This window comes from Equus przewalskii, chromosome 13, assembly GCF_037783145.1.
Source record: "Equus przewalskii isolate Varuska chromosome 13, EquPr2, whole genome shotgun sequence".
Classification (NCBI taxonomy): domain Eukaryota; kingdom Metazoa; phylum Chordata; class Mammalia; order Perissodactyla; family Equidae; genus Equus; species Equus przewalskii.
In genome coordinates, this window is record NC_091843.1 from 38,681,570 (window position 1) to 38,707,665 (window position 26,096).

Here is a 26,096-nt window from a genome sequence, read left to right on the forward strand (position 1 = left end):
GAGACTAAAATTCTCATGAGTGTGCTTTAGGATGACATGGAAAGTTGCCTTTCAGTGCCCCAGGGGCTCGATGATTGAGAAGCCCACCCTTGACAAGTACAGAATTAATGATGATGGTGATGATGATGATGATGATGATGACGACGGTGACTACAATGATGTCTGGCATCATTTGAAACGGTGATGGCCTTCTCTATTATAATTCCTTTTAAGAAATGTTAAGCCTCCTTTCCTTACTTATTACAAGAGCATCTGAACCATGGAATGAGCTTTATAGACATGGTCCACAGTGAACATAAAACCTCAGAGTGTGACGAGGGCCACCTGCTGACTTTGCAGAGGAGCTCTCATTTCTCACAGGCTGATTTGAGCACAGTGTTCTGACATTTGTTTTCATCGGGAGTCATACAGTTTGCATTGCTGTGTTTTTTCCCAGGTTTTTTACTGTGCACATATAAATCATTTTAAACACTCGTCTTTCTTGCTTTTTTTTTTAAACTTAACACTATGGCACATTTCAAGCACTGATGCTTATTATGTTTTTTCAAAAGTATCTTTAATTTATTGCATGTTATTCAGCCTTTTCCTTTACATTTAGGCATTATACATCCTCCCTTAATTACTTCGAATGATACTACATTGCTACACCATAAAACTTTGTCTATACATTTTTTATCATGTCACCACTCATTCCTTAGATTTGGTATCTACAGGGAGTGTCACAAAGAAGTTTACAGCTTTTAAGCATCTTAAAATTTATTGTCAAATTTCTTTCCAGAAAAACAGTACCAATATCTATTTCCTCTAAGGTCCAAGTAATCATGCCTTATCCTGTTCTGAATACACACACACATATACACACACACGTAGACACATACACACGGGTTCGGATTGTATCAAAACTATAGGAAGCAAACAATGTCTGGTGTGCCTCTCATTTTATGATGTAAGCAGCCTTTGATGTCGAATGCCTAGATACATTTTTTAATTGGGAATTACAGATGGCAATATTCTATCTTTTCATTTTTGTTCATGGTGAGATCATTCTAAACAGGTAAGATGGATCCCCATCCAAAACTGGTTTGGATGTCGAGACTGATAACACTACACACATCCAAGAGGGAATGAAAAGGTTTATTGCGTACATAATGGAGCTTTTGGAGGAGCAGGGCTAGCTTTCTAAGCTGGTCCCAAAATGTCTTGAGAGAGCAGGGAAAGGAGACTGGCTTGTGGTTTTTATTGTGATTAGAAAGTGGGGCTGGGGTGAGGGTTTCGGTGCACAGCAGGTGCTTGCGTGGTTTGAACCTTCCATAGGTGCCAAAGGAAAGAGCACCCAGGCTTTCTTATCGTCTTGCCCAGATGTGGGGCAGAAGGCAAAAAGTGAGAGGATGAGGCTTATAAGTTGTCAGCCATCAAACCTCAAAAAATGGTTTGTTAGTTTATTTGATGAAATATTTTATAAAGAGACACGTCCTCTTCTACTCTTTGATTACTGTGGTACTCATAAAGGAAAAGTAGGAAAATGCTTCATCCTTTTCATTTATCTACTGGTTTTCAAGATAATGAAGTGATTTCCTGTCATCCTCTGAAGGTGATTAATTTTTTTAATGCTATAAACTCATGGGTCTAAACATATTTGCTGGGTTTCAACCCATTGTGATTTTTATCATTTTTAAAACACAATTCACCCCACCTTTAGCCAGTGGGAGCCTCTTTAATTCGGTTCTTGAGTCCTTTTGTCATCCCCAGGTAGGATTTGATAACTTCCTGGTAACTGGCTCTGGGTGTGAAACAAGATGTTCCATGCCCGTCTTAGCTTTCCTGTTCCAGACCTGGAATCAGCTGTTTCTGCAAGAAGCCCAGGTTTCTTTTAGTGAGAAATTTTACTTCGAGACCACAATCTGGGTACTAACTCATTGCTCCTGGGTTGGTCATTATCTCTAAAGGGCCTCATGAGATCGTTCTACTACTTACAGTTCAAACGTGAGCCTGCAGAACTTTTCCTTCACCTTTGCTCTGTTACATATGCACCTCCTTTCTTCCACGCTGAGAATCTTGGCTGTTAAGTTCAGCAAAGGTGACAGAATAAGAATATTCCAGAATTACTCATTTGTTTTTTCACGTAGTGTACACATGACAGTATTGGAATAACAATATTGATGCTAATACTAACCTTGGTGACAATATGATTACTGAAAATGTTACAATTAGTTTCGCATATGCTCTACACATCCTCCTCCTGTATTTATTAGAGTTCTACTGTATCTACATTGTCATAGCATCTGGTAACTATAATCTACAAGTTCTCCTTAGCTCTCATTTTGTTTCAGTTCTACAGGTACCTATATGCTGGTCCTCATATCTATGTCTCTTCATCATCCTGTGAGAAAAAAATTTATATGAAAACCACAATTTGGTATATCACCTGTGGTCCTTCCCTGAGTCTTGCCATCTCATTTCTGAGTTTTTCTACTTCTGATTTGCATTGTTCTTTAATGTTCTATATCCTTTTCTCAATCTCTTTTAGTTTGTTTTGAAATAGTAGGCTAGAGTTTTGTTCTGTTTTGAAAGCATATCTTTCTGGCATGCTTTCATTGTCTGCAGGGATGTTATTCTGTGCTGTATTCTCTTCTTTCTTAAAATAACTTGTTACAGATATGACCTCCATACTTTTTTCTGCTGCTGATTTTTGTGTGAAATTGGTTTCCTGAACTTTTAGAATGAGCCATGGTTCAAGACAGCTTTTATAACTCCTCAGAGCTCCCTCTTCTGCTGTTTTGTAATGTTCAAAAGTAGGGCAGCCTGCTTCCTGAGGCTTCCTGGCTCTGTTCTCCTCCTCTCTTTTGCCTTTCTTTGTCCCTATTGTCTTCGTCCTGCTCAGTTTTGATTCTACTCCCAGGAGATACTCCTCAGGGTGGTGCCCTGTCTTGGCAGGAGCTCTGGCTCTTTGGTTTTGAGAATTCACAGGGGCTGGACTGCCCCTGCCCCCTCAGACCTTTTCAGTGTGGATTCCTTGCACCATCCAGTACCGAAGAGTGGAAAACCCCTCCTCATTTCAGCTGCTGTCCTCAAATTAGCCTGCTGCACTTTTCCAGGGAATTCCCATTGACTATTTTGGGGTTCCCCTAGTCCCAGCTCTATCAGCTGCTGCCCTGTTGTTTTATTCTTCTTCCACAAAAATACCAATACCATAGAGACTTAGTAGCCATTGGTGGTTTGTCCCTATCTGTTTGTATTTAATACTGCTTAGGTATTAATTTGGCTCCGAGACCCAAGGTTTAGCTAAAGAAATGATACCCTCAAGTTTCAAAGAATTGATCGCACCACCTTCCAGCACACCTGCTTATTTTATATTAAGAACTGTGGCCCCAGAAGCTGTAGATATCTACAAAAATGGCAAAATCTTACTAAGACCTAGGATTACAGTGGCCATTATGGGGAATGTTCCAATTAGACAAGATTGTTTCTTTAAGAAGAGCACTTGAAAGCAAGGGCTCCCAAACCACACAAACAGAATGGGACACCTATTTTAATTGGCTTTCAGGAGGCTCCAAAAGCGTTCAAGATTCCACAGCAGCTTCATTGAAAAATTCATTGCAAAAGGCTAATGAAAATTAAAGACACAAGAGGTACCTAAAGCAAAAGACTACAAGCCTGACGTGATTCCTACTGCTCTTCTCTCTCCTCCTTTTCTTGAGCACTCAGAGTCTATTAATCCTCTCTCTCAACTGCCTTTCCACTCTGAAGAGAACACAAGTCCATAAACAAAGGTCCACCAAGTTAGTGGCCTTACAGCCACCCCCATATCTACCCCGGAGGGAGGGCCCCCATACGGGCCCTGTCCCAATTGAGGGGACTCCCAGGATTCTCTGGTAAACTGCTACCAGTTATTCTCTTAAACAACCAAGGGAAGACTAAATTAAAATTAATAGAAAATCTTGCCAAATTCTGGTAGATAGGAGGGTTACACTTTACTTTAAAACCGACTCTCTTGGGAACCTAAAGACTGGATCCTGTAAAACCTGGCACAGGCCAGTGAAGGATGAGAATTCTTATCAGAGTCGGCTCTCCCGGCTCTCTGTAGTGCCTGGTCAAGAAAGGAAGATAAAGTTTCAGCTTGTCCCTTCCTTTCCAAATTCAGACTCTTATGAATGAATTTGGTTTGGGGGTACCCATTGGTTGTGGATCCTTTCTCTCCCTGGGAGAGCTAGTTCCTTCTTGTTCATCTCATTTTGTGTCTTGAGAACTTGGCTTGGCTTTCTGCCTGCCTGGGAAACACAGGTTGTTGGTGCTTGCATATGCAGGCAGCTCAACCATCAGGTTGGGAGCCCAAAACTATGCCTCGGCAGAAATGTGGGTTGCACTCCTTTTGCAGCAAGGGTCCTACTGACTGTTGCCAGCTCTCAGGGGCGTTTTCTAAGCCTTTTTTTCTTTGGGCTATCTTTGGAGTGGCCCTGGGTCCTGGGAGGGTAATATCCTTTGCACACTCTTTGGGGATGACTCTTGCATCCAAGGGGTTGTTCAATACTGTCAGGAGTATTTATTGTTTGTCCCAGCTGAAATCTGATAAGATATTTGAAAATTTTTTTTTTTTAAGTAGCTCTATGGTCAGAAGTTGGCCAGATTGGAAACTGATATTCAGAACCTAATAGGAACTTTTTTTTAGGCCTTCTCCCCTAAGCTAAATGAAACTATGTACCTAGAGGGAAGGAAAAACACTCCAAAGACAAACAGCTCTAAATCTGGAACATAGGAACCAGTGAGCAAATGATCTCCCTAAGACTAGAACATCAGAGAAGGAACGCAGACAATGACTGGCTTACAGCATGTGAACCTGATCTAGTGGCCTGTGAATACCACACAGAGATTGAACAAAAACAGCGAGAACTCCAGAGCAGTAGCTGAGAGTAGTGCTAATGCCTTAAACTTTTGACCTCATCTCTCAGCTAGGCTGAGAGTCTCATCAAAAGAGAGAAATTGTTAAAAGCAAGACAACAGGCTCAAACGGAGTCACTTATGCTAAGCCCCACATCGCGAAACCAAGACTGAACTTAACTACGGTTTCCACTCTCCCAGAAATAGAATCTTAAACCAGTTAACCAGAAATTGCCTGATCAGCAGTAGCTATGGTAATCTGCCTGATAGACCCCTGCCATTCCCCAAAAGAAAGTAACCTTACAATAACCAACCCACTTTTTTGGCTAGTATAACTTCCTTGTTCCTGCTCCCTTCTGCCTCTAAATGTCTTCCATTTTGCACAGCTCCTTGGAGCTCCTTTCTATCTGCTAGATTGGATGCTGCTCAATTCATGAATCATTGAATAAAACCAATAAGATCTTTAGAATATGCTCAGTAGAATTTTGTTTTATAACGGTAAACAGGGAAGGAAATTCTAAGCATAAAAGCAATGGAAAAAGTCACAAAGGAAAGTTTTGATAGAGCCACCCAGGTGAAAAGTAACATCCCTCTTCGATATTCAATTATCATATTGCCACAGCATTCAGCAAAGACTTACATAGCTAGCAGAACTTTACTCAGAACTTAGGATGAAGTGACTTAAAGATGTCCTCTGTTGGACACGGTCTTAAAATTGTCTTGGATTCAGGCTTGTACTGGCCAAAAATGACCTCATGACTTACTGAAAGGTTAAAACCAAAAGATTTGAATACTGTTATCCAGATTGGTAGAAATGCCCTTGTTTGGCAAGGTGCTAAATTAAGAACCCTGGAATAAGAGAATCAAATTTTCCAGGTGGTTAGCAGTAGGGTCCCAATTAATTTGACCCAGAGAGTCCAGGATCTTTTGGGTACTGTAAGACATTTTAATGCAGCGTATAGCCTTGACCTAGAGTGTATGCAGGATGGGTGGGCAGTAAAGACGAGTGATGGTCACTCATTTTGTTTAGCCTCTTGGTTGGTCTGTGGGGCAGTGAATTGCAGGAATCCAGATTTATCACAGGTGGTCTCGACGTACAGAAAATCAAAACATAAAAACACACTTGTAAGACAGGTAAATTTAGGAGGTTATCATTAACATCCCAAGATTATTCTTCTTTTATCAATCCATTCAATGTCAACTTCTGGCAGTTCATTTAAGGTTCTCTGCATGAATCAATAAGAAAAATATAAAGTCAACAGGTGAGGGCTATTTCCAGGGGAAGATCCTATCCTAGGAAACAGATGAAGCTTCTCAATATTTGTGAATAATATTTAGGAATACATTTCCTGGATAAATGGTGATCAGGTTGCATAAAATGTCAAAGCAGTCTGGGTGTTTGTGAATGGAACACTGAAACTCTGGACAGGGAGTAGAGTGAGGCTCCTGGGGACCAAAATTTAGGGAGGCACTCACTTCTGGGACAGACTGCATATAAACAACCCTGAGAGAGCACCTCCTTAAATTTTGGCCTTAGGTACCTTACTCACCTCAACCTTGTGCTGACTTGCTGAGGCTGATTGTTTAGCTACAGTAGTAAATGGACTCTCTTCATCCCTAATTGTGCCCCTAGACCTTTTCCCATGCAAATTTACATTGTAACCCCCTACAGACCAAGTTGGAGTCAGCTAGTTATGTGTTGGCCTAAGGAGAAATTTCACTCAGCCACACAGGGAAAGAGTATGGGCTCTATCTAGTCCCTGAAGAACATCTTTTCTAAATTCATCCCCATCTCCCATGCAAAGAACTGTTAATAGGAATTTGAACTTTAAAAATGAGAGAGAGAGGAAAAAAAAAATCCTGTTAAGGAACGTGCCTTGATTTATAAGACCAGAGACTGATTGGGCAGGGGACATTTTGCATCAGCTTGCATCAAAAGGTTACTCCCACCTTTTAAGCCTTATTAGTCTGCAAAACAAATAACTAAATCCAGTTTGGGGCTGGGATTTCTAAGTGTGATCCATACTTCTAGGTTCCTTTTCTGTCCTGGAGGAATGAAACCGGCTTTCTGAAAGAAGATGATTTTGCACAATTTCTTTCCTCCTTCTTTCCTTGAAACATTTGTGGGCAAATAGGGCTTACATATAGAGTGCTTTATTTGGCTCTATTTTCCATTAATTTGGAATCCTTCATGTTGTCTTGGGTTCCTCACCATTGTGAGGGAGGCATGGTTCATACTCGGGCTGGCTGGCAGGTTTCAGATCTCGACGAAAGAGCATGCCCCATACTTTTCAACAATGGCTCAGGGAGAAGCGCATTAGGGAAAGGGAGACAAATTCACTGAGCTGAGAATATGGAACAAAAGTCTATGTTGGCTCTGCGCTCTGCTTCTGAGCCCAGAATGGATATACAATTGTCAGGGAATTGATTTCTGTCACTTGCATTTCCCAGTTCATTCTTGGGCCACCTTTTATCATCACCCATCTCAGCCTTTCTTTCCTTGTTACATTGAGAGGAGAAAACAGTATTTTCTCTGCTTCTATATTTCTTTCTTTAAAGAATGATTATCTTCTTATTCTTCCCACTCACTACCTCTCTCTTCATTATTCTCAGCAGGTTCAACATCAAAACCTGGCTGAATCTGTCCTGGGAACTCATTCTTTTTTTGGAGAGCATGGTTTCACATGTACTGTTCTGCATCTGCTGCAAGCTTTGGGGTATATTTCTTGCTTAAAATAGCAGCCCAATTTAGCCACAAGGCCATGTTCTGCATCATTTCCCCAACCAGGTCTCCAATAACTACAATAATATAATAATTATAATTTGCTGTGTGTGTACATCATGTCGAGCACTTTTGCAATGTTTACTTCAAGCCTCCTACAACCTGGTCCCGCCCTTATCTCCAGCCTACATCTCCTGGTTCTCCTTTTCCATAACTAGCTTCTCTCTACTTCCCCCAAACACCCGTATACTTTCCCACTTGAAGCTTTTTCCCGTGCTACGCTTTCCCCTCCCTATACCTCACCTGGAGTGTCGTAATCCCCAAGTCCGCCTTTCCCATCAGAGCACCGTTCACTAAAATATTAATCATTCTCGTAGACCTGATCGAGATGTGCCCTTCCCCATAAGGACTTCCCTAAACCCCAACTACTCCCTGGATACACATAGCTCTGACATTTGGCCCAGGCCCTTTCCAAATCTACCTGGGAAGACCGCACTTCATAATTTTGAAAGAGCAGGATCAGAGAAGGAGCCCCATTGTTCCCTAGGGCTAGCCACAATGAAATGCACTCTAGTGCTAGATGCTTGGAAATTGGAGTTTTTCACGTGGGACATGATGATGTGTCTCTTAGCACTGAGGTGGCATGTAAAGATACACACAGAACTCAACAGACCATGCTCACCTCAGTCTGTTGTAGAGGGCAGATGAAAACTGATTTATATTCAACAGATATTTATGGAGTGCCCTCCTCCCAGGCCCCGTACTAAGCACAGGGGATACAAGGCAAATGTCTACACTAGAAGATTGATAAATGGGCTAAGCAATTTGTGTTTACTTTCCTTCCTTGGGATGAGGTAATGCAGAGATTCTCAAACCTGGCTGTGTGGCAGGATCACCTAGGGAATGTGATTTATGTATTTGTTTACTTATGCATTAGTTTTGAATTTCATTTTGTAGGAATAAATAATACATTCACCAGATATAAAGCCAAAAGATTGAAAAGAGTATACAGTGAACTGTATCTCTTGCACCACTATTTGAGTTGCCCACTTTCCCTCCCTGGATACCTTGCCAATTTATTTGCTATCATTGGAGAATAGTTTAATTCCACCTGTCTCTCCCACCATAGCAGAGTTATTTAAATAGGGTGGGAAGGTCATCGAGAGTTTGGAAGGGTACCTGAGCAGGCTGCCTAAGCCAAGCACAAATTAGGAAACCAGGCTGTGGTGACAGAGGCGGGATCTGTGCCTACAGGATCTGGGTAAGACCAGGAAATGACCTCCTGAAGGTGTCTGGAGTCAGGAGCCGCTCCTGCTGGTCTTCCTAAGTAGCTAGCTCCCGATGAGGTCCTCAAGATCTGTCCCCACTAAGTCTCTCAGAATTCAGCACTACACATTCTTCCATCCTTCTTAGACACGGGAGTGTCAATGCATCCATATCTGTCACTGTTTGACTATTCTGTGCTAGAACATAGGCATTAAGCATGATAGAAGAGCCTTGCAAATTAGGGTCAATATTTGTTCTTTTATTCAATAATAATATAATATATGCCTCCTTTGTGCACCAACAAATGCATGCAGTATTGCATTTGGTCCTCACAACATCCCTGGGACATAGACACAGACATAGACATAATTACATAGGAGGCAGTATACAATAGGGGTTAAAAGTACGGTGTGTAGAGACAGGCTGCTAGATGTGAGTTCCTGCTCCTCTACATGAAAATGTGGAAACTTGAGCAAGTTACTTCAACTCTTGGGGCCTCAATCTCCTCGTCTATAAAAGATAAGATGGATGTAACACACTTTGTACAATGCCAAGCACATGGTTTATACTCAGTTCATTTTACTTCTTTCTGTTTTTGAAGAGGAAAAGCTCAACAACTTTATAGGACCACTGACATCCAAGATACCAGAAGCCATCCAAGTTATTACTAAGCCAGAGGACCAGAAGGCAGCATCACACACAAGGTATAACAAACAGAATTCAACAGCACATTAAAAGGAACATACACCAACATAAGTTGGATTTATCTCAAGGATGCAAGGATGGTTCAACATACAGAAGTGAATAAATGTGATACATCACATTAAGAGAATGAAGAATAAGAATTATGATTATCTCAATAGATGCAGAAAAAGCATTTGACAAAATTCAACACCTTTCATGATAAAAACTCTCCACAAATTAGATATAGAAGAAATGTACCTCAACATAACAAAGGCTATATATGACAAACCCACAGCTAACATTAAACTCAACAGTGAAAAGCTGAAAGCTTTTCCTCTAAGATAAAAAACAAGACAAGAATGACCACTCTTGCCACTTCTGTTCAACATAGTACTGGAAGTCCTAGCCAGAGCAATTGGGAAGAAAAAGAAATAAAAGTTATCCAAATTGGAAAGGAAGAAGTAAACTTGTTTGTTTGCCAATGACATGATCTTATTTATAGAAAACCCTAAAGATTCCACCAACAAACTGTTAGAACTAAGAAATGAATTTAGGAAAGTTGCAGGATACAAAATCAATATACATAGATTGGTTGCATTTCTATACACTAACAAGGAACTATAAGAGAAATTAAGAAAATAATCCCAATTACAATAGTATCAAAACACACAAAATATGTAAGAATAAATTTTCTTTCATCAAAGAGGTGAAAGACCTGTACATTGAAAACTATTAAAACATTGATAAACGAAATTGAAAAAGACATAAATAAACAGAAAGATAGCCCATGTTCATAGACTGGTAGAACTAATATTGTTAAAATGTGCATACTACTCAAAGCAATATAAAAATTCAATTCAATCTCTATCAAAAGTCCATTGATATTTTCACAGACATAGAAAAAAACTACCCTAAAATTTCTATGGAACCACAAAAGACTTCTAATAGCCAAAGCAGTCTTGAGGAAGAACAAAGCTGGAGGCGTCAACTTCCTGATTTCAAACTATATTACAAAGGTATAGTAATCAAAACAGTATAGCCCTGGCATAAAAACAGACACATAGACCAAAGGAACAGAATAGAGAGCTCAGAAAAAAACCCCACACATACAGTGATCTTGGACAAGGGTGCCAAAAACATACAATAGGGAAAGAATAGTTTCTTTAATAACTGGTGTTGAGAAAACTGGATATCCACATGCAAAAGAATGAAATTGGACCCCTATCTTACACCACTCACAAAAATTAATTTGAAATGCACTAAAGATTTAAATATAAAACCTGAAATTGAAAAACTCTTAAAAGAAAACATAGGGAAAAAGCTCCTTGACATCCGTCTTGGCAATGATATTTTTGGATATAAGACCAAAAAGCACAGGCAACAAAAGGAAAAATAAGTGGGACTACATCAAACTAAGAAGCTGCTGTGCAGCAAAGGAAACCATCAACAAAATGAAAAGGCAACCTATGGAGTGGGAGGAAATATTTGCAAACCATACACTGACAGACGGTCCTCAACTAATGGTGGTTCAACTTAGGATTTTTCAACTTTACAATGGTGTGAAAGCAATCCGCATTCAGTAGAAACTGTACTTCATGTTTTGAATTTTGATTTTTACCTGGGTTGGGCAGTATGCAGTACGATCCTCTCTTGTGATGCTGAGCAGTGGCAGCAGCTGCAGCTTCTGGTCAGCCATGTGATCACAAGGGAGAACAACTGATACACTTACAACCATTCTGTACCCATACAACCATTCTATTTTTTACTTTCAGTACAGTATTCAATAAATTACATGAGATACTCAACATTCTATTATAAAATAGGCTTTGTGTCCACTATTTTGCTCAGCTGTAGGCTAATAAAAGTTCTGAGCATGTTTAAGGTAGGCTAGGCTAAGCTATGATGTTTGGTGTATTAGGTGTACTAAATGCATTTTCTTTACCTTTTTTTTAAAGACTGGCACCTGAGCTAACATCTGTTACCAATCTTTTTTTTTTCTTCTTCTTCTTCTTCTCCCCAAAGCCCCCCAGTACATAGGTGTATATTCTAGCTGCAGGTCCTTCTAGTTGTGGCATGTAGGACGCCGCCTCAGCACAGACTGATGAGCAGTGCCGTGTCTGTGCCCAGGATCCGAACAAGCAAAACCCTGGGCTGCCAGAGCAGAGCATACAAACTTAACCACTCAGCCATGGGGCAGGCCTTGCATTTTTGATTTAAGATATTTTCAACTTAACGTAGATTTATCGGGACATCACCCCATCATAAGCTGAGGAAGGTCTGCATCCGGTAGTGGGATAATATCCAAAATATATAACAAACTCATACAACTCAATAGCAAAAAATCTCCCAAAATGAATAATCTGATTAAAAAATGGGCAAAGGACTGAATAGACATTCTTCCAAAGAAGATAGCAACTACATGAAAAGGTACTTGACATTGCTAATCAGCAGGGAAGTGCAAATCAAAGCCACAATGAGTTATCACCTCACACCTGTTAGGATGGCTTTTATGAAAAAGACAAGAGATAAGAGTTGGCAAGGATGTGGACAAAAAGGAAACATTTTGCAGTGTTGATATGAATGTAAATTGGTACAGTCTTCACGGAAAACAGTATTAATCAAAACATTACAAATAGAACTATCATTTGATCCAGCAGTCAGTCCCACATCTGGGTATATTTCTGTAGGAAATGAAATGAGTATCTCAAAGAGATACTGGACTCCTATGTTCACTGCAGCATTCACAGTAGCCAAGACATGGGCATAGCCTTAAGTGCCTGTTGACAGATGAATGAAAAAAGAAGATATGGTGTATATATACAAGGAAATGTTATTCAGCCATAATAAAGAAAGAAATCCTGCCATTTGCAACTACATTGATGAACCTAGAGGACATTATGCTGAGTGAAATAAACCAGAGATAGACAAATATTGTATGACTGCACTTATATGTGCAATCTAAAAAAAAAGTCTAAATCGTAGAAACAGAGCGTAGAGAGTAGAATGGTGGTTACCAGGGCCTGGGGTCGGGGAAATGGAGAGATGCTTGTCAAAGGGTATAAGCCTTCGCTTATAAGATGAATAAGTTCTGGGAATCTAATGTTGAGCATGGTGAGTATAGTTAATAATACTCTATTACATACTTGAAATTTGCTAAAAGAGTAGATCTGAAGTGTTCCTACCACACACACACACACACAAAGGTGACTATGTGAAATGAATGGATGTGATAATTAACCTGACTGGAGTAATCATTTCACAAAGTATATGTATATCAAATCATCACATTGTACATTTTAAATGTATATAATTTTATTTGTCAGTTATCCCTCAATAAAGCTGAGGGAGGAAACAAAGAATGTTTTCCAAAGTGTTCTGAGATTCATTGAAACATTCCCAAATAATCATCTTGCCCTTTTCTTTCTTAGGGTCTTGGAATTATAAGAGCTCGATGAATTGAATTCACAGCATCACAGACCCAGGAGAAACCTCCTAGATGGTGGATTAGTCCAGGACTTTTGTCTTATAGGAGAGAACCCAAAGTTCCAGGGATAGGAGACAGACTTCACTACACCATCCAGCAAAAGAGTGTCATCAGCCACACCTGCCACCTTTCCAGTGCTCAAACAGAGCTCCCAGCAACCCTAGGGCCTCAGCACGCTCTACCTCTGCGTCAGTTCCTTAGACTGCCATAACAAAAGACCTCACGTTGGGTGGCTTAAGCAACAGGAATGTATTATCTCACCGTTCTGGAGGCTATAAGTCCAATATCAAGGTGTCGGCAGAGTTGATTTCCTCTGAGGCCTCCCCACTTGGCTTGCAAGTGGCCATCTTCTCACTATGTCATCACGTGGCTTTCCTCTGTGCTCCTGTACCCCTGGTATCTTTTGTGTGTCCTAATTTCCTCTTCTTATAATGACACCAGTCAATTGGATTAGCACCCACCCTAATGGCCTCATTTTAACTTAATCACCCCTTTAAAGGCTCTATCTCCAAATACAGTCACATTCTGAGGTACTGGGGGTTAGGGCTTCTGCATATGGATTGGGGGAGGGGAGGGAAACACAATTCATAACAACTCCCTATGTCAGGAATGCTTTTCCCTATTCACTTAACTACCTCCTAATCATCTTCCTGATCCCAACTTAAATATCGCTCTTGAAGAAGCCCATTCTGACTGCATCCTCACTCTCCACAGACAAGCTCAAGCCTTTTTAGGCACTTCAAGATGCCCTTTTACTTGTACCTATCGTAACTGCTACCAAAGAAATAACTGTGTAAGTAGCTGACTCGCTTTTGTCTCCTTCAATGAGACTTCATCCTCCGCAGGGCAGGGAGCCAGCTGGTCCTGCTCACTGCTGCATCCTCGGAGCCTAGTCAGGGCCCGACACAGGTAACAAGCCAACAAATATTTGTTGAATAAACAAGTAAATGAATAATGCTCTAAATAAGTAATTAAAACGATGGAACCCTCTTTGGCATTAGTATTTGCAAACTATTCATGTTTTCTCACTTTTGCTTATAATGTCCCTGCTGTAAAATTCTGCTCGTGCCCCAAAGCCCAACTCAAAGAGCCTCCCCGAGTTGTTCTCCTTATCTAAGACAGAGCTAATTCTCTCTTCCTCAGCCATCCTGCAGTGCAGCATTCACGAGGCTGGTTTCATGCTCAGTCATACTCAGGGTAGATTGTTAACGAGTTTTTCCCACACACACCTCATCTGAACGGCGAGCTCCTTGAAGATAAGGGCAGAGTTTCACTTAACTCCAGACCCCTGGTGCACAGCATGACGCCTGGCATAAAGTGGGCACTCGATAAACAGTCAGTGCTTTCTAGGAGGCAGGACATGATTACAGCCCAGCTCGCATGGAGAGAGGCAGTCGTGAAGGTTCTGCAGTTCTTCCTGATTCCAGAATCACTGAGGGAGCCTCTTGCTGCTCTGCCACCGCAGCCTCCAGCAGGGCTGTGTCAGTTGCTGTTCCCATGCTTCCCAGGAACAGCTTGTGGTGCTGGCTCTAGGCTAGGAAGGCCTCTAATGACCGAATACATCAAGTTTCTGAGACCATTTTCCTCAAAGGAAAAGAAAAAGCCAGAAAAGAGGAAAGACAGCTTGTGAAGCCCTTTGGAATTTAATTTAAATTCTGACGAGAACTAACACTGGTTCTTCGGTCTGGGGTTACACAGACTGAAGCCCAAACGACTGATCCAGCTGGAAGGAACAGGGAGGGAGCAGGGACCCAGCTAGTCCAGATCCTTGTGGTTTCCTGTGGCTCAGGATCCTCCCCTGTGAAAAGAGAATAATTGCATCTGCTCCGCACTTCATAGCAGCATGTGAGATTCAGATGAGACGGCACGAGAAAGAGAGCTCTAAGAAGGTTAACGAGCAATTCCAGTTGTGGGGGTCCTTGGTTAGCCCCAGAGTGGTTCAGGGATAAAGATAAGAAAATCAGGGTTCCTTAGAAGGAAGGATCCAGGCTTGACTGGCAGTGATGCCCTCCAGTATAGATCTACCCGATGCACTGGGGCATTCTGAGGTTTGCAGTGAGTCTGGTTTTTATAAAAGCTGAGGAACCGTCCCTCCAATTCTCCATCTCCAGACATGCAGATACCCTGCCTCAAACCATCTTCAACTCCTAGTGAAAATCACTCCATCCAATCCCACTTCGCTTATCTCAACCTAGAGGTAGAGATGGGGGACAGCATGCCTCCTGCTTAAAATCAGGGCTTCTGCATTCACTCAGGCCAGAGTTTGAATCCCAGATCTGCTGCTTACCAGCCCTGTGATCTAGAGAAAGTATCTGATCTTCAGTTGCCTCATCTTTAATATGATAAGACTAATTGTGGCTACCCTGTGGGATTGTTGAGAAAGTTAAACCAGATGCTGCATGCTCTGGGAGTAGCACAGGGTCTGACATGTAGAAAGCGCTCCACAAACGGGAGTCATGTTGTAATAGTGTAACCTCAACTAGAGTTAGGTGCTTTCTCTCCTTCCAGATTTGACCTCTTGGTCCATTTTGTCTTCGTTCCTCCTCCTTGGACTTTCTTTTTCAATCCAGAATGAACCAATTCGGCCCCAGAATTATACCTCTTATTGAATTTCCTGTCCTGGGCACTGAGCAACTTGTATAGGAGACAAAAGGTCCTCAGACCATCTGGAACTAAAGAATGAAGAAAACCAGGTTCCCTTCTTATAATAGGGATCCCTGATAGTGAAGGGGCTTCACTACAGAGACCCCAACATCAGGCAGATGCCTCCTTGTCTCTTCCCTCCACAATCAAGCAAATCCTGGTGCTTTTCTTTTGTAGACCATGCTCAGAAAACGCATAGTCAGGATATAGAAGCTTTTGGCTCATATTTCTCAAAGAGTTCCCAACTCGAGATTCATTGTTTTTTCTTAAGTAAGCAGCATAGTTATTAGCTGCAGGATATGTAAAGGGCATGGAAAGTTACTGAAGCATCGAAATGAGAAGTGCAAATGTCAAAGGCAAAAAGAAAACTGTAAATATAGTCACAGACTTGAAAGTACAGGAAGCAAAAACAGCTGTGGGATAAAATGTCCTTGGAAAATAGCTAAGATGCTGATTCAGGATGCTGTTACTGACAATAGGCATTGCTACCTATCAGTCTCTTGCCATATCCTGGTACATGGTAGGAGCTCAACAAAAGCTATTTGAATAAATGAATGAATAAGTTGTAGACAGAATAACTATTTATTTTATTGATAAAATTGGAATAGCAGAGTTGAAATAGTTTAAAAATTATGCTCTCTCCTCAAGCTCTTCTTTTCATGATGTATGAATCCTGTAACATTCTCCTTTTTTACCATTTCATCAAATGCCTCTCTGCTTCTAGCTATCATGACTATTTGATGGCCAGCTCAAGCTATGACAATGCACTAATAAAGTCTGGACTTTCATACACTTTATGCTGGGTTGACCCCAGAATGCCTCATCCACCTCCCACAAGTTCATAAAAACAGTCTCGAATGTTAGGAGACAATCTAGGTTCCTATTTCTCTATTCATCTCCTCTCCCCTGTAACTATCATGTGGGTTCAGACATAATACTATTGTATTTCTATATAAAATCACTCTTAGTCACATGTTTTGTTCCATTAAGGCTCCTCATCCATCTCACTTTGTTCTGCTTTTTCATGTCTTTGATGAGTGCTACCTGTGCAGCCTCTTTCTTCATGGTCCTCATGCACTCCACCTGCATCTCTGTATTGAGCGTCACTGTGACTCACCCTTGGTACATCAATGTTTGTCTTGAGTGAACTGCTCCTAGCAACCACCTCTTCTTGAAATTGTCAATGATGCTTAAATGACTAAATATAATTTACTGATTATGAGTCAAACAGGCAATATTTTCTTCCATGTTTGTCAACTGACAATACCACCTTCTTATCAGGGATATCCGTTTATTACAAACCATCACAGAGGCAGTTGTTGGACAAGTGAAGTTGCCCAGACTCAACAAAAGGCTGACTTATCTGCCTAAGTGAGACAAAATTTTACTGGATAGATGTTGGCAGTTCTCTCCCTCTCTGTAGGAGGTGATAAGATCATAGGATATCTTTTATTTAATTTATCTTCCTCTGGCAGTGGCGGATAGGTTCTTTGCATATCACATGGAGTGAATTTGTGGTCATCTTGGCTATGATTCTTAAAAGGAAATGTGGTATGATGGAATACTACACAGAATGAACATGGATGAATCTCACAGAAATAATGTTGAACAAAAGAAACCAGAAACAAAAGGGTACATACTTCTTGACTACATGGTTATAAAGCTCAGAAACAGGCCAAAAGACTTCTGTGGTGATAGAAGCCAGAATATGGTTACTGTTGAAGAGGTTATTGACTAAAAAAGAGCACAAGGGAGCTTTCTGGGGCCACCGGAAATGTTCTATATCTTGATCTGGATGGTGGTTACACAGATTTATACATATGTAAATATTTATTGGGTTGTTCACTGACGATTTATACTCCTAACTGACTGTACCTATGTTATACCTCAAGTAATAAGTTAAAAACAAAACTTTGCAACACAGACACTTGATAATTAGGTCATATGGCACCACAAAATGAGACGTCACCAAGATAAAATCCAGAATTTAGCTTTCGAATTTGCCTTCCATGTAGAAAGGGTGTTTACTTCAGATGACTATCATATACTGTGGTTATTAGTCAAGATGGAGGTATTGACTGTCCTTTGTGGAATTAATTCTGAGGAGGTTACTAAGCCTCATAAGGTAGTTCTCTTCCCTAGTCAATAGAATCACAGTACATTTCTGATGACATTCTTGGGAAAAACTGCATCAGGGACAAGTGACATTAGAGACATTCACATTTCCATTCACAGAACATTACTTTTAACATTATTTCACTTAAACCTAAAGAAATGTGTTTTTTTTTAAATAACAAGAACTTATATTTCTGCTAATGTTGACCAGTTATGAAAAATAATCCTTCTGGAAGAAGTGCATTTGCTGTGAAAATGACATTTCAATATGTAGAGTGCAGTTAGCTTAAGAGGGAGATTCTCTCTGTGGGCACATGTAGGCTGTGTATTTCTCAAATAGTTCAGCCTTTTAGAACTTGTGAAGTCCATTTAGTCTGGAAATTACTAGGTTTTAGTTCAATCAAAAAATAAGCCTGGGTTGCTGAAGGGTACAAAAGCCATCATAGGAAAAAAAAAATCAATTTTGGAAGGCCTTACAGAGTTCGCAGCTTCAAGGTCTGAAAGCTTGCTGCCCATGAAAGGCAGCAACTACTGTCAGAGGACATTCCCAGCCAGCCTCTTGGGCAGCTGTGCCTACCTGGACAGCTGTTCTCAGAGGTCATTTACTTTACCATGTTGGGACATGGATTTTCTTTGTACCTTGTTTTCACACAATATTTTATTCAATCACAGACGAGGCTTTACTTTAGTACTCACCGTGGTGTGGTAGGAAGCATACTTGCAGGCTTCAGTTCAAAATCCATCTCTAATGTGCATTACTATGTGTGACCTACAACTCAATTTTCAGTTTCCTCATTTGTAAAAAGGGCTGATAACATACACTTTTTTCAGAATTTCTGTGAACGTCAGTAATAATGTAGAGTCTGCCACTTAGAAAGTTATTCAATGATTTCTAGCTATTGGGATTATTATCCAAAGAGCCCTAATTGACTGTAGGGACCTCTGAGTGTTGGTAGAACTGTGGCATGCAGTGAGTACTAATCATTCAGTCAGGTGGGCCACGTTCAACAAATGTCATTAAGTACTAACTACAAAGCACTGTAGAGGTGACAAAGGCAATTCACTCAAACTCTTGGCCACAAATAACCTATAGTCAAGGAGATGAGACAGACAAGGTGTCAGCTGTACCTAGTGCAATGCCTAGCATATAAAAACACTCATATTTATTGAATAATTACCTCTATTGTTTTTCTATTCTCTATTTAACTTATTCCTGCTCTAATCTTTATTATTGCCATACTTGTTGCTTTGGGTTTATTTTGCTATTCATTTTCTAGTTTCTTAAGATGAAAAGTTGTTGATTTGAGATCTTTACTCTTTTTTTTTTTAATACAGGCATTGACAACTATAAATTACCCTCTAAACACTGCTTTAGCTGCACCCCATAATTTTTCATTTCATTCATCTCAAGTATTTTCTAATTTCATTTCTTCTTTGATCCATTGGTTATTTAGGAGTGTGTGGCTTAATTTGCATATATTTGTGATTTTTCTCAAATGTACTTATGTTATTGATTTCTAATTTAGTTCCTTTGTGCTTGTGGCAAAAAAGATGCATGATTTCAGTTGTCTTAAACTTATTGAGGCTTGTTTTATGGTCCAACATGTGGACAATCTGGAGAATGTATCATGTGCACTTGAGAAGAATGTGTTTTCTGCTATTATTAGCTAGTACTCTATAGACGTCTGTTAGGTTTAGCTGCTTTATAGTATTGTTCGAGTCTTCTATTTCCTTGTTGGTCTTCTGTCTAGCCATCCTGTTCATTATTGAAAATGAAGCATTGCCATCTTCAACTATTATTGTTGAATTGTTTATTTCTTCTTTCAGTTTTGTCCATTTTTGCTTCATGGGGCTTTGTTGTTAGGTGCATAGATGTTTATGATGATTCTATCTTCTTGATGCATTGATCCTTTTATCATTATAAAATGTCCTTCTTTGTTTCTACTAACAAGTTTTGTATTAAAGCCTATTTTTTTTCTGATTTTAGTATAGCCATTCCAGCTCTGTTTTGGTTATTGTTTTCATGGTATATCTTTTTCCATCCTTTTACTTCCAACCTATTTGTGTCTTTGAATCTAAAGTGTATCTCTAGTAGACAGCATATGGTTGTGTAATGTTTTCTAGATTTTGCCACAGGTGTCTTAGACTTCATTCATTTTTCTTCATTCCTTTTTCTTCCTGTTCCTCATACTGGATATCTCAATTGACCTACCATCATTCTAATATGTGATGCAGTCACCTTATTATAATTTCTGCTTAATTCTGGAGATTTTCAAGAAAAGTATAGATAACTTATCTCTGCAGTCTTCCCCACATCAAGTTTTTCAAGTCCTCTCCTTAGTGATGTTTTGTTTTCCTGTCATATCTTTTAAGGCATCTCATTATATGAGGAAAATAAAATTTACCTAGAGCTCAGCTTCATAAAGATGACACATACCCAGTAGTTGCAAAGAACAGAGCTTCTGCAAGTTCACAGGAAAATATTTGCCAACTCTCACCTCCACTTTTCTTGTTGTTTCTCCCACTTGAAGATCTGTATCCATCTCTCTGCACATTTCAATGGTTTTATTATTGCTGTGGCAACTGTGCCCAGAAAGCAGCCTACTGGTTCTCAATAGCCCTTTAATCCAAAAGGCCTTTTACTCCAATTTCTTGGTAATCCGATTGCTAAACAAGATTTGACCTTCCCCTGTGCTCTTCAGTCTCCTTCGAAAAACTTTCTTTCATTTTAGCATCAATCAAATGCTCTTTCTATGTGTTCTGGACTCTGTTATTCTCATTTGCTAGTGGGCTTATGGACCATGGGATTTTGCCATTCTCATCCAACATTCTTTGAACTAGTTTTTTTAAAAACGTTTTCCCAGATGACTCTATTTGCATCTGTCTGATGAGAAATATCTCCAGCAGAGATGATCTGAAGGGGTCCTGTTTTTGTACCAACTCATTGTGTGAAGCACTCAAGCACTGTGCTTGCAATTATACAGCAGTTACAACATATAATTGCAGAGTTGTTTTGTCCTGGAAATTCTATGGGAGGATAGTAATCAGAAAAAATAGAGGAAAGGAAGAGACAGTGTGTGAGTTGGGAGAAAAATCAAAAGAAGTACTCAAAGAACTGTATAAGAAATATGCAAATCAATATTTTCCCTGAAAATGTAGTTTATAAAAACTGAAAACAAAATTTTCTTTGTCCTTTAGAAAAGAAACACGCACATTTATAACCAGACACTGACCAAACCTAAAAGGTATCCTCCTACAACTACCACAGTGAACCTAAGGAGAAAGAAAAGCCTATGTTATTTTTTTTTTAAAGATTTTATTTTTTTCCTTCTTCTCCCCAAAGTCCCCCGGCACATAGTTGTATATTCTTCGTTGTGGGTCCTTCTAGTTGTGGCATGGGGGACGCTGCCTCAGCGTGGTTTGATGAGCAGTGCCATCTCTGCGCCCAGGATTCGAACCAACGAAACACTGGGCCGCCTACAGCAGAGCCCGCGAACTTACCACTCGGCCACGGGGCCAGCCCCCCTGATATGTTTTTAAAGAAACATCAATTTATATATATATATATATATATATATATATATATATTTTATATATATATATATAATGCTATTAAAGAAAGATCAAAAGATGATCTCTAGATATGATAGGAGACCTCTCCTATTTGTCTGTCCCCAAATAGCTTTCTCACTAAGTAAGAGATTTTTGCAACAATTTTTTTCCCTCTTAATGGGAAAGGAGTCCAGCTATCACTGACATCTTGAAAGTTCTTTCCTCTCAGCTCTCTAAACCAATGGCAAAATCCTGGCTTTTGTAGGTCCCAGGCAATATTCTGACCAGGGTCTAGTAACAGTCACTTCCATCATAAATTTAGAAATTTCTGTTGAAAAAAGCCTGAGGAGAAGATATTTTCCTCTAAGATGTTTAAAGATAGGTCTGAATGGAGTCCTCATATCTTACAATGCCAGCAATGCCACACCATCATACAGAGGGCATCCTCAAGAGGGCCACCCTTTTCTCACAAAATATAGCTCTTAAACATTCCATTCAAATTTGACACCATCTATATGTCTCAGAACTTGCACACCTAGATTTTCTCCAGTAGAACATTTACAGGAGAAGCATGCAGATGTGCACAGCTGTTCCAGTATTCCTATATTCATCAGTTAGTAGAGAAGTCTACCAGCAGCCATGTTAAATTGTTTGGAGCTTTCCTCACCTTTTAACTCAGCGAACAGAAAAGAGTTTTAGACCAACTTCCACAGATTGACTATCATTTCTATTTTTTTTAATTAAACTTTATTTTGAGATAACTACAGATTCACATGCCCTTCTACGAAATGATACAGAGAGGTCCTGTGTACCGTCTAGTCACTTTCCCCCATGGCAACAGCTTGCCAAACCAGGATATAGACATTTATATGGTCAAGCCAGGGAACATTTCCATTGCCTAAGGATCCCTCATATTGCCCTTTCACAGTCAAACTCACCACCCTCCCCACTACCTTTCCTGGCCCCTGACTTCTATTTTGATGCTTATACAGATTGTATTCACTCTTCCATTCCCTCACTCACTTATTCATTCAATGAATACTTACTGAATCCCTACATACCTAGCACCGAAGATACAGCGACGTGCAAGAATCAGATGTGATTGAGCTTCACCATCTAGAATCCAGTACGTGAGGCAGATACCAAGCAAATAAGCATTCAAATAAATGTAAGCTTTCAAATGTGATAAATACCACAATTAAGCAGCAAATACTATGAAGCCATAATAATAGTGAGGTGTAATGGGGAGAGGAATAGAGTAAGCTTCCCAGAGGAAGCAAAAATTGAACTGATATTTGAAGGGCAAGTTGGAGTAACTAAGTGAAAGGTTGTCCTGAGGGTTCCAGGCAGAAGACGTAGATGCAGAGGAAGGAGGTCCTTAGAGAACTACAGCAGCCTGCTCACCAGTGTTCCTCCCTTCAATTATTCCTCTCACTCCCCTCTTTTTACTCTTATAAAGGTGAATTTTGTGGAATTGAAGTTTTTAATTTCAATGAAGTTCAACTTATCAATCTTGTGCATCTCATTTAAAATATATTTTCCTACTACAAGGTCATGAAGATATTCTCCCGTTTTATTCCAGAAGATCTAATTCAATTTTCTATTTCTTCTTGGTTCTATTTCTTATAAAGTTTTATTTAGAAATTGTCCAATTCATCTAAATCTTCAATTTCATTGGCATAAAGTTTTCAGAATTTCCTTTATTTTTTAATATCTGTAGAATACTAACTCATCTCCTTTTTCACTGCTGACATCATCATTCATTTTGACAGAGGTTTATCAACTGTATTAATCTTTAAACCATTTTTGGCTTTGTTTATCCTATTATATATCTGTTTTTTATTTCATTAATTTCTGGCCCTATTTTTTAAATTTTCTTCCTTCTACTTTGAGTTTAATTTGTTTTTTAAAGTTCTATTTTCTTTTTAGATGGATATTAGCCAACTGTCATCCCATCTTCTTTTCTATGTATGCATTTAGGGCTATAAATTCTACTAAGTTTGGTTTTAGTTGCATCTCATAGGTTTTCATAACTTTTTTGTTATATATAACATATATATATTCTTGCAACTTACAATATGTAGTTTAAATTAGTACAACCAGCACTCCAGAAGCCCTCACATATCCCCTTCCAATCATTGTTCCATCCTTTCTGCTAAAAGAACTACTATCCAGATTTCTAACCCCACAGATTACTTTTTTCTTGTTTTTGAACTGGAATTATAAAATATGCATCAATTTGCATCAGGATTCCTTCATTCAAATATTATATTTGTCCAATTCGTCTATTTCACTGCATGTAGGTTTAGCTCAATAATTTTCATCGCTGAATGTCATCTCATTGTATGAATATATGTCCATTTCTTTAACCACTCTAGAGTTGATGGATATTTAGATTATTTCTCGTTTGGAGCTTTTATGAATAACGCTGCTCTTAATTTTGCGTAAACCTTTTAGTGCACACGTGTAGGCAGTTGGGAGGTGTTATATACCTAGGAGTGAAATTGTTGGTCATAAACAATGCATATGCTCAATTTTAATAGATAATGACAAACAATATTGAACATGGTTTTACTGATAGCAGTGTAAAAGAATTCTAGTTCTTTCGCATCCTTGCTAAACATTTGCCATTGCCAGTCTTTTAAGTTTTAGACATTCTGGTGGATGTGTAGTGTTAGCTCACTGTGATTTTATTTGTAGAATCAGCTTGTTTTTATCCACAAAAAGCATTCTGGGATATTGATTGGTGTTTCCCTGAAACATAAGGTCAATTAAGGGAGAATTAAATCTTTACATTATTGAGAATTTCAATTCATGAAAATAATATATCTCTCCATTTACTTCCATTTACTTTTTTCCAGCTTTACTTGTATATTTTAAATTTTCTTTTAATGATATTTCATAATTTCCAGAGTAGAAGTCATGCATATAATTTTTAGCTTAAATTAGGTATTTGATATTTCTGATGCTACTGTACATAATATTTGTTTTAAATTTTCACTTTCTTACTGGTCCTGGTATATTAAATACAAATTCTTTTTTGTATATTGAACTTATATTCAGCAACCTTGTTGAATTCATAATTAGTTCTAAAAGGTTATCAGTATTTTTTTGCTTCTTATGCAATTATATCATCTTCACATAATGACAGTTTTATGTCTTCCTTCCCAATATTTACACTTTTAATTTCCTTTTCTTGCCTTATTGCACCATATGGGACCTCAAGCACCATACTGAATGGAAGTCGTGGTAGCAGGCATCCTACTCTTGCCCCTATCACAAAGGGGAAGTTTTAATATTTTACCATTAAGTATGTTTGCAATAGGTTTTCTGTAGTTATCCTTTATCAGTTTAAGGAAATTTCTGTATATTTCAAGTTTCCTAAGAATTACTTTTTTTGAAGTCATGAATCAAAATTTAAATTCCTCTCTGCTCGAAAGTCTTCCTCCTACATGGCCATTTCTATTCCCTTTACCCACTTTGGTCTGGCTAATTTATCTTAACCTTTCAAGTTTCAACATAAACGCCACTTCTTCGTGGAGGCCATTGCAGACCTCTGGACTAGGTTCAGAGCCTCTACTATATCCAAGTCTTCACCACACTTTGTTTTAATTCATTGCTATGTATCACCTTCGCTAGTCTGTACACTCTCAGAGCATAGGCTCCCTGTCTCGAACTATTCACCACTCTTTCCTCCAGGTCCAGAACACAGCCTGACACCCACATAGTATTGACCATAAATACTTATGGGAAATGGAGTGGTGAAAGGGAAGAAGTGAAGGAGGGGCCATCCAAATAGAGCAGTGTTGATCACAGTTATTTCTCCTATTTACTCAGTGATCCCTTGAGTTTCTCCAACCTAGAAGAAGTGAAGAGTTTTTCCTCTTTTGAAAACTAAGAGCAGACGACCGAAATCCTAGCGTGAATCATTAGCTTTGAAGTTTTACTGTAGGGAAGGCACAGACAACATCATTCCCCAAACAAGCAACATTTTCAATAGCATCTAACAGAACAGGGAGCAAAGAAATGAATTCTAGAAGAGCATAGAAAGCAGCTTTGGTGTAGCAATGATCTGTCTTAATAGATTCCCCTCACGTCTACCAGGTGATAGCAGAATCTTAGAACAGGGACAAGGAGAGCAGAAGTGAGACAGCAAAACCCATGCAAGAAGTTATTACCAATCTCTGCAGAGGGTCTAATTTGTGAGACGAAGCCACTATCCATTGAAAATGTGCCTAGCTCCCCTAGAAAAGAATTTCCAGGACAAAGAATTCTGTTGCCTACTATTGAGATGTTCTCTTGCACAGTCTGAATTTCACTTCAGCTTAATGGGGAGACGCAATACCGAAGAAGTGTCAAGGGCCTTAACAATCATCACAGCTTTTGACTTTATAGTCCCATAAGAATATGTCCCAAGGAAAAACCCAGAAATAGAAAAGAAGATTCATATCTAAACTTTTTCATTACTTTGCTATTTACTACAGTAAATAAGATATTATCTATGTGTCAAACAATGGGGCATTGATTAAATGAATGACAGAACATGCATATGACGTAATATCACTGCCGCACTTTATAATTATATTCTCACACATTTTATAACAGCATGAAACAATGCTCTTGATCTAAGTTTAAGAAAAACAAACCAAACAACAAAAACTAGGGTAAAAATCTGTATACACATCTAATTCCAGTAATATTAAAAACAAAGAAAATAGAGCCAACTAATGGCAGAATACTAGTGGTCATTTCTGA

General features: G+C 39.2%; 1 long non-coding RNA gene across 1 annotated transcript in view; it reads right to left on the bottom strand.

Moving 5' to 3' along the window:
• Positions 1–1,693: 1,693 nt before the first annotated feature.
• Positions 1,694–26,096, bottom strand: part of LOC103554378 (uncharacterized) — a 241,058-nt gene continuing 216,655 nt past the window's right edge. The window contains exons 5-6 of the long non-coding RNA XR_011525566.1: positions 1,975–2,059; positions 1,694–1,848 (exon numbers count right to left, since the gene is read on the bottom strand). This is a non-coding gene — a long non-coding RNA (uncharacterized lncRNA). The remainder of the gene's footprint in view (positions 1,849–1,974; positions 2,060–26,096) is intronic.